The sequence below is a fragment of the Monomorium pharaonis genome, chromosome 6 (assembly GCF_013373865.1).
Source record: "Monomorium pharaonis isolate MP-MQ-018 chromosome 6, ASM1337386v2, whole genome shotgun sequence".
In the NCBI taxonomy this organism is placed as follows: Eukaryota; Metazoa; Arthropoda; class Insecta; order Hymenoptera; family Formicidae; genus Monomorium; species Monomorium pharaonis.
In genome coordinates this window covers 18,883,045-18,898,007 of record NC_050472.1, presented here as the reverse complement: position 1 = coordinate 18,898,007, position 14,963 = coordinate 18,883,045, and the positions used below count along the sequence as shown (strand labels likewise).

General features: G+C 32.3%; 1 pseudogene; it reads right to left on the bottom strand.

Annotated features, from left to right (window-relative positions):
• Window positions 1-865: 865 nt before the first annotated feature.
• LOC118646378 lies at window positions 866-1,774 on the bottom strand (annotated as a pseudogene).
• Window positions 1,775-14,963: the final 13,189 nt, after the last annotated feature.

Here is a 14,963-nt window from a genome sequence, read left to right as displayed (position 1 = left end):
CAGCCCTCCGCTCGCCACATCATGTAACTGTTTGCTATAAAACGGAGAGGCGCGTCCGGGAGCTTTGGTAGCCGTGCTTTTTGCGCGACGCTGAGGATTTACCCGCATCACGCATTACGAGACCCGATATCACGATACGCACACGCCATAATACCATCGGATCCGCTCGATGTCTATTGACGATGGCGTTGTTTGTGGCAGCACCGATCGCAACCCCTAATGAAAAAAAGTCCAATCGCGTAGCAATTTGTTTTTTATCGACCCTCGTCTCTTCATTGCTTTATCCTTATGCTAATTCTTTATGCTAATTCAGTTTTGTTAATTGTATTTATTTGTGTTGTACTTTGATTTTCAAGAATCTACGTATTTCCAACTAAAAATATACAAATTTTACAGATTGTTCTATTATTGCATTTGCAATTCTATGCAAAATTGTGTACAATTCTTTTATTGGTTTAAAAGTTATTTAATTTTTTGTTTGTTCTTGAACCTTACGTAAAATCACATTTGATATATGTGTGCAGCACTTTGTAAATTTTGATAAAAAAGATAACATTACAAATTAAATCAAATTTATTGCATATACTAGTTAAACTCTTAGTAAACAATTGCAAAAAATTTATTTTAATCTATTTACTCGTTTAAAAGTTATTTACTTAAAAGTGTAGCAAATAATGATTATTTACACTGCATAAGCCATTGTAAGTATGAAATTATTCGTTATTTTGTTCTTTTAGTGCTAACATTTTATTTATAATAAACTTTTTGTTATTTATTAGGAAAAATTTAAACTTAAGAAACCTGCAGTTTTTAATTTGAGATAATTTGTAATTAGTATTGTACAGAATTTATAAAATATGTTACATTCTTAAACAAAAATAACATTTTATTTTATTGTAAACCCTTTAACTGTTTAATAAATTTGTTTAGTAAATCGCATTTACTTTTATGGAAAGCATCGATATTGATTAATCTTTAAAAATTATAAATACAATATATTAGTAATATAAATAAAGTAAGTAATTTTTTTTACTTTAATCTAATTTTATTTGCACTTTGTATTGCTTTAATATCTTTTTGTATTTATTACATTTAATTGGCACATGTACGAACTACTGTAATATATTTTTTGTAACGTAGTAAGTAAGAGAGATGCGAGGAAAAGAGTATTTTGGATCTCAATCTCCCGGCGGTACATTATCGTGCAGTGAAAATCTCAATCTGAAGTACATTGCCGATCATCGAAACGGATAACATCCCGGAAGTCGACGAATGTTCGGCGAATTGGCTCGCGGAGGAAATCGTGATGTTCGGCGGTAGGTACGGAGTGCTTGCTCTTCCGCAGGAAACGATTTCACTCAGACCGTAGTAGAAGCAAGCTCAACACGGAACGATGCACCCGATGCCGTCGCCTCTTCCCACCTTACACCCTCTCCGCGCCGCGCGACATTCTACCGCTCTTGTACTCGTCTCTGTTTCCGCTTCTGGTTTCGGTCCCGCTTTGGCTTCGACACCGTTCTCTCTCTCTCTCTCTCTCTCTCTCTCTCTCTCTCTCTCTCTCCCCTCCCCCTCCCCTTCTCTCTCTCTCTTTCTCTCTCTCTCTCTCTCTCTCTCTCTCTCTCTCTCTCTCTTTCTCTTGGGATGTTTGAACCCTATAGCATGGTGGGTGAGAATAGAGAGTGTACGCCACATGCCCGAGGGGTTGGCGGGATTGCTGAACACACCGCAACACGGCTCTGAGGCTTTGAGTCGCCAATCGCTCCGGAACAGCTATGGTTTACTAGCCTTCCGATCGGTGTCAGTCTACAGAAAAGATAGAGTGTATCTATTTGAGACATCCGATTCTTTCAACGCTTTCTAGATGCACGTGTTTCGCATTTGAAACAACAAGTAGCATATCGTTATCGATTCAATTTAGACCTTCCCCTTTTTTTTTGTTATATTTGCTTATAATTATTGAAGCTAATAGAATTCCATCGCTCAAAACAAATTTATATAAAAAAAGTCACAAAGTACGGCATTTTCTTTATTACTATAGTTTGAACTTTTAATTTCAATCATTTCTTAGATATAGTAATGCAAATTATTAAGACTTTTAAATAGGAAAAATACTTTTTGATCCTTGCAAGAATTATAGCCATTTATAATACTTTCTTGTAATTAGGCAAAGAATTCTTATTAGAATCATTTATTAAGTAATTTGTCATTATGTAGTGGCGTTAATGTGTAAATACAATATAACCAATATTTTATAAGAAGTTTTTACTTTTGAGCATTTTGCAATTTTTTAAGATATATTTTTCCGTTAAATTATACGTTTTTTCATTTTTAAGCTTGGGCGTATTATCACGCGAATATATGTAACATACTTTAGTGTTTATGGTAATTATTTAGTTTAGGGGACACCGCGCCGATGACCTTGATTTTGACATATGTTGTCAAGGACATGATCCTGAGTAACTTTCCTTTATAACTTAATCGGCGGTCATTGTTTGTTAAAAAGTTATTAACAAAAGTTTTATAAATACGATACATGATATCTCTGCTTTATTTAAAGTCGCAAACCTATCTGATGAAGAGAACACGTGGACGGGGTACAAGGGGAGAGCTTTATCCTCCCCCTACATTCTTGCATTAATTTTTATAAAGCACGCATAAATTAATAGATTTTCGGTAAAAATGCCAACTAGGAGCATTATTTTGAATATAAAGGTCCCAATGACCTTGACCTTGATATATGTTGTCAAGATCATGACTCTGAGTAATGTATAAAAGGTTTTAGCTGTCATTCATTGTTTATTAGAAAGTTATAAACATAAGAAGTTTTATGAATTACATTTAATTTTCCAAAACTACATGTTTATATATACAAATCACGTTTTGCACTAAAAGTCGTGAACTTATATAATATAGAGAATACATGGGCGAGGAAGGGGCACTCTCTTACTCTAATTTTTCCTAACTCTAATCCATCCAATTTTATTTTGCTATTTGGATAATACGAAAACATTGTAAATCAACAACGTGGATCTTGTTTGGCGTGAAAAGTCGCAAACCTATGTGGTACAGTACAAGCGTTTATTAATATTACGGTAAAAGTGTCGAATGGGTTTGCGACTTTCCATGCCAAACAAGATCCACGCTGTTCGTTTCCAATGTTTTGCATTATCTAAATAGCGACATAAAATTGGTTGAGTTAGGAAAAATTACGGGGAGTCCGTGCAGGGGGAGAGGCGGAGCCCATCCCCCGCCCACACGTTTCTTTTTGCATCTCCCCCCCGTGTACGTGTGTTCTATTTTACATCAATATTTTTCAAACTTCTTTTGTTAATAACTTTTTAACGAACAATGACCACCGATTAAGTTAAAAGGAAAAGTTACTCAGGATCATGTTCTTGATAACATGTCCAAGTCAAGGTCATCGGCGCGGTATCCCATAAACTACATAATTACCGTGTTTTTTTATTACTCGGTATTTTATTCGACTATACACATTTCGAGTTATACAAAATTAAACAATAGTATGAGATTTTGTTAATGTAGTCTTTAAGAGTGCTGATTTATTTAAATATTTATAAAGTTGACTGTAATTTCACTATTACTAAGCTATAGTTTACATTATACGTATTATAGATTTATTTTACGGAAAAAAATGCTACAATTTTTACACACAATATTCTCTATGATTAGAAAAGAAATGTATGCAATTTCAAGTTACATTGATATCATATAAAAAGTAGCTGTTAAGATATACCCATCTATACAATTATCACAATCATAATTCTTACGATAAATACATTTTGTTGGAGTATTCTTATATATGGTTGCTTCAACCAAAGGATTGTTGTCATATGTGCAATGTAATCTACACATAACAAATAGTACGGTTGAGAGATCCATAAAGAATAGTTGTAGAGTAGAGCACTCTTTGTAAGAGTTCAGTTTCATTGCGTCTTCTGTTTTCTATTGCAGTTTGCACATCCAACGATCTAATTTCGTGAATTTTTATGAAATTTTTTTATAAAGTGCGTGTGTTGTGTCGAATATTACTGTTTATGATATGGATACGGTTTATGAGCTTTATTTTAAAAGCAAAGATAAATAAAATGTCAAAATATAATACGTTTTTATAGGTTACAACAATTTATATCGTAGTCAGCAATACATGTTTGCAGTATCCCAGATCAGAAATATTTATTAAAAGTTTTATAACGCTTTATATACATAAACTCATATTCTGCTGGCAGAATCTGTCGACATAATTTTACCTAAGCTATTCAACAAGATTGCTTGTAAAACTTTTGTTCATCAGCTTATGTGTTACACACGGGAAAAAAATTAAAGTTGTCACAACAAAATTATTCTGTTAATTTTTGTCCATCAATACAAAAGAATTATGGGAACCGTAGTATTCTGTAAATGTCATCAGATTAAAATAGGGTAACATATACGTAATTTAAGAATAATCATTACGGTTGTAGCAACCACAAAATAGCTATCCTTATTGATGTTGAGGCAACCATAAAAGTCACCTACAGAGTACTGCGATTCCCACAACTTTTTTGTATTGATGGGCGAAAATTAACAGAATAATTCTGTTGTGACAACCTTAACTTTTTTTCCGTGTACCGCTGTATTTATATATAAAGAGATTGTGTACATATTTGTATCTATTCTGCAATATGCACAATATATATATGTATATATTTTGGACTAATTAAATTTTATAATGAAATGCAGTGTCGCCACATCTTTATAAATAACCTCCTAAGTTTCAAATATTTTATAATTTTGAGTCTATAGATTCGATTGAACGATATATTGGTAAATGGAAATGTTCCAAATTAAAATATTGATTATTATAACAAAGCTGTTATACACAAAGTAAATAGGACGTAAAAATAATTTTTTCCTCTGAGATATCGAAATAATATTGTATAGTAATAATTATCAATTGCTTTTTTTATCTTTAATTTATCACAAATGGAATTAGATAATTTTTATTAACAAATTAGGTATGAATAAAATGATTTCACGCATTTTTACATACGGAATTCAATAGTCAGACAGGCAGTTTTAACTACGCTTCACTGATACTGGCAGTCTTGAATAATGGTTTTCCCGCGAAGAACGATTATTTAAATGAGAGTAACCACTAAATTTCGCTTCGATTAATCCTCAAAAATTCAAGCGCACGACTCTCTCTTCGCGAGAAAAGGGTTGTTACCAATTTGAATATTTATAAGGTAAGGAGGCCTCACCGAACTACCCGAGAGTAGCTTCACAGATATCGCTAGTTTGGCCGTTCTTAGAATACATTAATGGAATTTGAGAAACTCACCGTTCGGCGAACAATATGCATTTCCTATTGCAATTTGAGTCGCAAATAACAATGCATAAAACGAACAAATAATATGTAAAATTCGGCTTGTGTTCGACGAATGGCTGCTCGTTAAAAATTGACTGTGTTGTATATTTGTATTTTTTTTCACTTACCATTTGCCATTTATTCGGGAAAAAATATTCTCGATATTCTTGAAATATTATCCGATCGAGAAATTTACTTGCGCAAACGGGAAAATCAAGATTGAAAATCCTTACTAGAAGGCAACTTGGAACCTCATTATTCCACACAGTGCCGCGTCACTTAATTCTATTCTGCGCGTGTAGGTCCCGTCGGCGCGCAATCGGTGCTCGGAACCATATTTTTCTCCCTGATCCGTTGCATATTTTTGCATAAAAAAATCATTGGTCGGCGGTACACATTCCAATCCGCATAAAGCAATGCCACCGTTCGGATATTTACCACGAAATTTGTAAAAAAAAGGCGGTAGGAGAGATGCAATTTTAAATAGTAGCAATTATCGGGTGCATTCCAGCGTGCAACGTATGCGCATACGCGTAGCAGACCGTTGAAAATATCGTTGGCCGAGGTTGCGGGATAAAGGGGGAAATAAACAAAAATATACTTCCTCGCACGTGTATCAGATTGTGCCGGTCAAAATATTGGATTGATACCGGAATTGCGTTAATTGTGCGCATTTATGCGAAAATAAATCATGGCTCTGGCATTCTGACGGCACGTAGCGAAATGCAGATCGGGCGTCCCATGTATCGCTAATTATTCTCGCAAATTCATGAATCCTCTGTGGTAGATTATTTTCAATTTTCTGACTTTGACATGCCACGCTTGTTCAAGCTCTATGTACGCAGATTATTCTTGTGCTCTTCTTGGAGATAGGTATGTTTTAGAAAAGAAGTTGGGAAGTAATACGCTATGTTACTTGTGATATCGTTATGGTTATCGTTATTTTTCTTCAATAACAACCGTTACTCTCTTCTGTAACAATAATAACGTAACGTTGTTACATTTTTACAGCAAATTCAGCCGTTACTTTCGTAATTTTAGTTCTTTATTATTAGTTTTCTTTATTATCTTTGTACTTTATTCGATAAACGCGGGTACTATTTTAGGGGATAAATATAGTAACCGGCATGCGAAATCAAGGATGCATTAAATGCAATTTTAAAATTTATTTATTTTAAAATTTTATAATATATTTTAAATATTGAAAAATATTTTGTACTCTATAAAATCCCCGATAGTCATTGCCAGTATTAAAAGTCTACAGTACATGTAACCAAACAAGGTTTTTAATATTAGCAATAAATATTGGAATGTATTTTTAAGTAATGATATTAAAGTTCAAGTACAATAGAAATTTTTAATAAAATTTGTTTTGTAAATTACAGTCTAAACTTCCATAAAAATGAGTATACTAAAAAATAAAAATATTAATAAAAAAAATTAAAATTAACATAAAGCGAAGGAGCATGTAAGCCAAGCCAGACGTTTGTGCTAATTATTTGTGGATAATTTATTAATTTCTTAACAAATGCTTTAATTTCATTATCGGATCATCCTCAAGATCGATCATTACATACAGTATCATTCTTGTTCATTATCCAAAGGTTATCTAGACTTATACAGATTATATATTTCTGTAGGCCAGCATTAAAAAATGAAAAAAATTATTAATTAAATTTAATATACAGAGAAGTTTGTTATAGAGACAATAATTTAAAATTGTAAGTTTTAACATATAGTTTTATCGTGTAGAATCGTATTTTGTGCATGTCTAAGAAAGGCTCATTAAAATTTACAAAAAGAAATGTATTCATGACTAATTGTAAGAACATGATAATAAAAATGAAATGAAATAAAATATTTTTAAGATACATATTTAATAAATAAAAAAAGTACAGTTAAAGTAATCGATAACTTTATTTGATTTAATATCTATTTTTTAAACCGTTTAAAGAGTATATTAAGAAGTTTTTTATGAGAAATCCTAAATACATAAGTTAAAGAAACATAAACTTAAAAATTTGCGAAAAACTATGTCTCATATGCGTCAATGTTTAATTTATATTTAATTTAATCTTTCTCATAAAAATGGTAACTGACTTTTAAAAAAGTCCTTGACAATATTATACTTAAAAATTGGAATTCAGGATTTTTGTTTCGACGATAAAATGAATTAATTAACTTTTCCATATTTTTACATTTAATATTTATTATTAAATAATATAATTTAGAATTTTAATATATCTTATTTTTTTGCATTACAAAAAAGAAGACGAATCGTTATTTGTGTAAAATTCCTAACTCTGCAGAAAATGTATGGTTTTTTATTGGAATGATATGTCTATTATTTCCATTTCGACGTATAGACAAGCGCGTTTCTGTAAATTGTGTTTATAGAACATGTCTGAAAATCCATTTATTCCAACGGATTTACTTTGATTTACTTCTAATCGAATGGTAATCGATGACTTGGCTCGTCTTTCTCAATAAGCAAGTGACAAGTAACCGAAATTCGGTGGGGCGCGGCTGACGAAACCTCGCAATTTCTACTTCGGGCCGTGACACTCTTTGACGAGAGCGCGAGCTGAACCACCCCCGGCTCTCGTCGCGCCTCCGTCGTGCGTTCACCTTAAATTACGACAGTCTGTCCCCCCTCTCTTCTCTCATCGGATTAGGCATCGGGTAACCGATTGTAAATACGGGGGAGCCCAGGATGCGGAAAAGGGGAATTGAAGTTTGCCGAGGTTGTAAGAGGAGACGCTGGTAAATATCTTCCTGCCTTCCTTCCACGGTTCCTTTCAACAGTCACCGGTCGCCACCCTCAATCCACATCGTCGCTCCTACGAACTGATCCGATCCGTTTGGCTGCAGCTACGCTTGCGTTTCGAGTGCGCGGCGTCTTGGTCGTCAATAGGTATCTCCCTGTGTTTCTCGGAAATACTTGGTTTAACAGGATAATCGTATTTTTGTTAATTCAATGTATCGAATATTACGAATGTCGATAACAGAAGCCTGGATCTAATTGACTGTACGAAGCAGAGGCATTTCTTTCGTAATTCGCTATGTCTCTCTCTTCTTCTTTCTTTTCTTTTAAAGAAAGAATTATCATATTAAATCGAAACTAATTCTTCTACCCGAGCGACATAAATACTTTATAATTAGAGTTTTAGCATTGCGAATTATTGGCGACACGTACAATCAAATTATTCTCATTTGAACACCGTGTATCAAAATGTGATCTATTTCATGTGAATATTACGTATTATTACAATTGTTTCTCTAAAAGGACAGCAACGCATTTATAACTTTTATCGCACCGTGTTATATAACACGAGCTCGTGATGTTCATTATTTCGATCTCGCGCGGCATACGGGGTTTTCTGAAATTTCTTCCCCGCCGTGAAGAAAAACCAAGACGATCCTCGGTCCACGAGGCAAATCCACGAGTGCAAAACGGGGACGATCTAGCTAGCCGGTGACTGGCAAGGAGTAGACAGACAGGAGCACGAGGAAGCCGACAGTATCCGTGGGCGGCGTATCGTCGCGCGCGTTTCTTTTCGAATAGCTGCTTTCACGAGTTCCCTCGCTCTCTCTTTCCTCTCATAAGACGATTACGTGGAAGAAGTAAAAAAAAGAATTAAAAATGTCAAGTTGAAAAGTGGAGCTCTCCGTGACCGGTGCAAGCACCGGGTCGGTGGAGACTTGGAAGAGAGCATATTGAAAGAGTCATAAAGAAGGACGAGTGCCGAAGAAGGAAAAATCTGTCCGCGGGAGCGCGGGGAATAGGGCCGAGGGGTGAGGGGGAGAAGGGGAGGAGGAGGAACGAGCATCCTCAACGAGACAAGGCGAGTCGTTGGAGATTCGCCTCCCGCGTTTCCCTCCCTCCCCCCGTCTTTTCATCCCGTCGTCAGCCGTTTCTTCATTTTCCGTTACTCCTTGTACTCCAGCTTGCGAGAGGGGAGGGGGAGAGTGAGAGGGAGGAGAGGGATCGCCTTTCGTCCCCGCGCTGCAAGGAGGGCACGAAAACAAGTCGGAGACTCCGCAGAAGTGAAGTGAGAGAGAGAGAGAGAGAAACGGAGGCTCTGCTTGGCTGCCTGCGTCGGCACCATACTCTTTGGTACCGACATCGCGGTTTGCCTTTTACATTACATTTATTTTACTTCATTTTTTGCGGGATAAATGTCTTCGGGGCTTTGCCAGTCGGTTAGGAAAATGCTTTCATAATGTCCTCCTGTGCCTCCGATCTCTTTTCGTCCCGCGTCCCTACTTCGCCTCTACGCTTCGCCGCGAGCCTTTAGTTTCTTTCTTCGCTCGCGCACGTGGAACAGAGGAATAAAAATAACTTCTACCTGCGCTGTGTGTGTGTGTGTGTACCGCGTGTTTGTGTATGTGTTACGTCTACCGAGAGGAACTAATATTGTGTATCTCGTCGCGGCTCAAAGCAAGTGGATATTCGGATATAGCGTCGCGTCGATGTTATTAGCTGATAAAAAGACAATCTCAAGAGACGGACTTGTAATTTTTTATGGATTTTGTATCAGGAATAAAAGAACAACGTGAGAGATGCAACGTTTACAGAGCTATCGGTAGAAATTCATTTATTGCGATTGATCATATTTTTGTGCATGTAAAGTAAACTGGAATAAAAATACCAATTAGAGGTAGAAACCACTTGGATTATAATTTCTTTATAAATCAGAGGTTATCAGAGCTAATTTGATCCCGTACAAGTTTACGTCAGGTTATTGGGAAGCTATAGTTACGAAGGAAAATTTTGATATTAATAAGGATCGACAAAAATTTGATATTAAAATTTTAGATGTTTTATATAATTTTAGACATTTTAGAATTGAAAATTGTTCTAGAAGTATAAAAAGATCCCCAAATTATTTATAATTATTTTATTACTTATGTTTGTGTTTTTTATAATTTAAACTTTACTGTTTTTTCTACCTCTCTCGCCCCTCTCTTTCTCTCTCTCTCTCTTTCTCGTCTACCAGATAGATAAACAAACATGAGTCTTTCTATTATGCCATACTAAATAGCTAGGCATTTTTCTTTATGATATTTTTATTTATATACATTGAGAAAGATGTCGATTTTGTAAAAACTTAATCTTTTTCTAAAAATCTGAAATTTTTAAATTTTAATAATCTTATTTATATGAATAAATAATGATTGAATAATGCTAGCTTGAATTTAATTAATACAATTCATCGAAACTCGACTTATGAATGTTTACCGGATTCGTCGAAGACACGCGAGCTTTCGATCTCAATTTCACCAAATTTTTTAATCTTTCTTTTTCCGACAAATAAAAAAAAAGAAAGAAAGAAACAGTTGATTCTAGTGGAATCGGACCGTCCTCTCAGTAGTAATTCAAAAGGAAGCTTTGGACGTTGCCGAGAATCGACTGATTGCGAGTCACGAGGGAAAAAAGAGTGCTCTCGAAGTTTAACGATGTTACCGACCAAATCGGCGAAATGGTCCCAACATGATTTCTGTCTCAGCTTTATTCTCTTATCCGCGTCAAATCCTGTTTCTCGCCAAACTTAGAAGTTTACACTTCTTCATTAAGCAATATTAAGGCCAAAAAGTCATCCGATTAATAAAATATATATTATGATACAATTATAAATACTTGAAAATGTAGGTTGATTTACAAGTGTTCGGGTCACTGTAAGAAAGTAGAATAATATTATCAATGGTAGAGTCATTGCATCGCCTGCAGTCGTTGAACCTAGTAAATTACTGTTTAAGCAAAATATTAAAATAATAAGACATTAAAATAATCAATTTAAAATTAATTAATATCTTTAAATCTTATTTTTATTTTAATTTAAAATATTATTAGAAAATGTAATTAGGGTAATTATGATTAAGATATTTATGAAGATTTATGCTGAGAAGTAAAAAAAGGAGAGTTGTTCACAGCCATTCTGTTATATGCCTTTATGGCTTATTTCTACCAATGTAGATTAACTTTATTCTCGATTTAACTTACTCTTTATCTTTATTTAATTTTTGGAACTAGAATAAAATAATAAGTAAGTTATATTAACCGAGATTAAAGTTAATCTACGTTGATAGAGTTAAATCTACCTCATATTGTATTGTGATTTTAGTTCTTTACTGTTAATATTAGTAAAATCATCGTGAGTTGAATCGATTTCTTATTGTAGTAAGTAGGGCGATTATGTATTATAAACTATATAAAATGATTATTGTAGAAAGTGTAAAAAGCTTGATTATTACGGTTAGGTTATTTTATGATACATAAAAAGGAATAGTAAGAGATGGAATGCAGCAAAATACAAAGACTGCTATATTTTTTGCTTAGCTTGATGTCTTGTATAGCCAACCTGTTTGGAGTGTAATATTCTTAGCGCGCGGAATTCTTGCTATAGTACATACAGATCTTTTGTATTACATTTGTGCCTGGTGTAGAGAAAAATTGCATATATTTGCATTCTATTATCTGTATACTTTTTCGATATTGCATTATTACTTAATATATATCTTTATTGTTTTTACTTCTTAATATATTTTATAAATACAATAAGTTATTATGTCACTTTATCTCTTATTTATAAGCATTATTTATAAATTGTCGCTGCGCCACATATTTTACTTTTATGAAATATGGTAAAAAATGTGAGAGTTTTTAAAAGCTTCTTTTTCAAACATAATATTTTGTATTTTTAATTTTTTTATAATAGTAGGTAGTTCAATTTCCTTAAACATAGTAAATAATACTCAATTAAGTTTTTGATGCATGCATATTTAATTAAGAGGTTTATATATTAAGTTCTCGTTCATTGACTGGCGCAGTGACCTTACGTCGACGAGGTTTTGCATAAGTATATATACATATATATAAAGAGTTTGCGTGCATTTTTCTTTTTAGAACGTTAAAATCCTTGCAGGTCAGAAAATTATAACGTTGATTTCTCGATAATAATAACTTAAAAAGTTTTTTACTGAAAATTTATATGCATTGACATTGCATAATCGAAAATTTACGTAGTATCAAATTCAACAATTTAACACAGGGGAAATTAATGTTGATAATGTTTTATTGATGTTACGATAACATTATCGATAAAATAACATTTTCATGCAATTTGTGTAACGGCGGCTTTATCCGGGATTTTCGTGTACCCAATTTTATTAATTGCATACGGTTATTAGCACGAGTTAGCGTCTCGTGCGTACAATCCCTGTTTCATGTATTAACTTTTTCCCCTTCCCTGTCATGCTTTCGTTATGTTTATTCGTTGAGTAAGACCCTTTTAATTAAATTGATATCAGTGTGCTCTAAGACTATATATTAATGAAAAGGTTTAAAATGTTGTGAACTTAATTACTGCAATATCGATGAATGCTTGTGAGTGTAATTAATCTAAAAAACCTATCAAAAAATGATATTCCATGTTTTCCCTTTTTTCATTTTTTATTCAGTTTGACTGTACAATATTATTAATATCTTCTTCGATGTATCTGTTCTTTATGTAGCAGTCTATTGTAATTATTTTGTTTTGAAAGTTAATATGACATCATTACCGTAAATTGTATACCACTTACAATTAGTAAAGATGTTTTGTTGAGAAATTTATATGTATTCAGGTATATAAGTGCACAATTATTAGAGAAAAGTTGCTAATATTAACGTACCACTTTGTTTTTAAATTACAATACGTTTCTTAAACAAACTAAAAATAAAACCTTTCAAACATAAATATAAACTAAAAGGTCTTTTATTATAATATAATATAGTTTTTATAATACTGTTTTGTATTTTACGTAATAATTAATTTTGATAAAATAAAAATAAAGTAATGGAAGGATTCCTTGGGATTGAAAAAAGGGGGAGATTTTCAAATGCTCTTGATCATTAATATTTAGCTTACAAAGAAACATTTTTAGGTGTAAATCTTCGATTTGAATGAGCTTGAAATATGTTGTAGAGCAGCTAAAAATAAGATACACATATTTTTTTAAATTGCTCAAACGCACGTTCAGTGGGTAAAACGTATGTTTAAAAAAAATTGTTTTTTTTCTTTCAGGGCAAATATCAGCAAAACTATAAAAGATAAAAAAATTTTTAAGTAAAAATCAAATAACTCCATAAGTACTATAAAACAATGGAAAAAATTTGTTTGGTTTTAATTTTTCAATATGCCCCTTACCACTTAATATTTTTTACAAAATTTTGAAATTTATTTAAGACCAAATGGACTATTTATTTTATTACAAATTTAGTCATGTTTAATAAAGTTATGCTATGGAAAACGATTTTTGAGAATTAATTATAATCCCTCTACAGATATGCTAAGGGGCACTGAATTTTCAATAATCAATATTGCATTAAACGCTTTTTAAAAAAATTAGAAAATGTTAAAACAAAAAATTTTTTTTGGACACCCTGTGTTTCACACATAATGATGGAAAATTATTTTACCTATAATTTTTAATTTTTAATTTTATATAATTTTAATTTTTAAATTTTTTTATCTTTTATACATATTAATAATTTATTCGATATAAGAAAGTTGATAGAAAACGCTTATTTCTTTAAACGTTTTCACAATAAAAACTTATACTCATTCTTTATTATGGAAAGATGAACAGAACGTCGTATTGCGTGAAGATTTAAGCGCATAGATGAGTACGGAAAGTGTATGTGTAAAGGGATTATAATTTTCGAAAATGGTTTTCCGTAGCATAACTTTATTATACATGGCTGAATTTGTAATAAAGTGACCTTTAATTTGGTCATAAATAAATTTTAAAATTTAAAAAAAATGTTAAATGGTGGGTGTATTTTAAAAAATTAAAACAAAAATTTTTGGTTCCATTGTTTTATAGTACTTCTAGAGTTATTTAACTTTTATTTGAAAATTTTTTTTATCTTTTATAGTTTCGTCGATATTCGTCCTGAAACAAAAACCGATTTTTTTATAACGCGGTTTTAAACGTGCGTTTGGGTACTTAAAAAAATACCTGTCTTTTATTTTTAGTTAATTTACAACATATTTCAAGTTTATTTAAATAGGAAATTTACATCTAAAAACGTTCCCTTGTTAGTAACTGTGTTTGCAAGTATAACAAAACCTATCGGCGCGCAGTTTAAATAAAGCTAAGAAATTTAATTTAATACAAAAATTATATTTATTACTAAGATTCAATGCAGACCGTTAGGCGATCTACTTGATTCATTGATATATTTAAACATATATCGGTCGGAAGCATTAATGTACTAATATTGTTATATGTTAAAAAAAGTGAGTCTGAGAAATTGAAGAATTTGTTGCGAAAAATAATACTCCGATTAGTGTTATGCTTTGCAACAAATTCTTTATAGTATTTAGGGAGAAAGGGACAACAGATGCTTATTAACATTAATATTATTAAATTAATTATTAATTTAATGTTATGATTACTATTCTTATTTATCTTATAACTGTGTTTCAAGATCGAAAATTCATTTGATGAACAATTTGATAAATTTAGAAATTATATAAAATTGTAAGAGGTATTAACAGTTATAATCGAATAAAACTTATGTACTAACATATTTATTTACGGTTGTGAT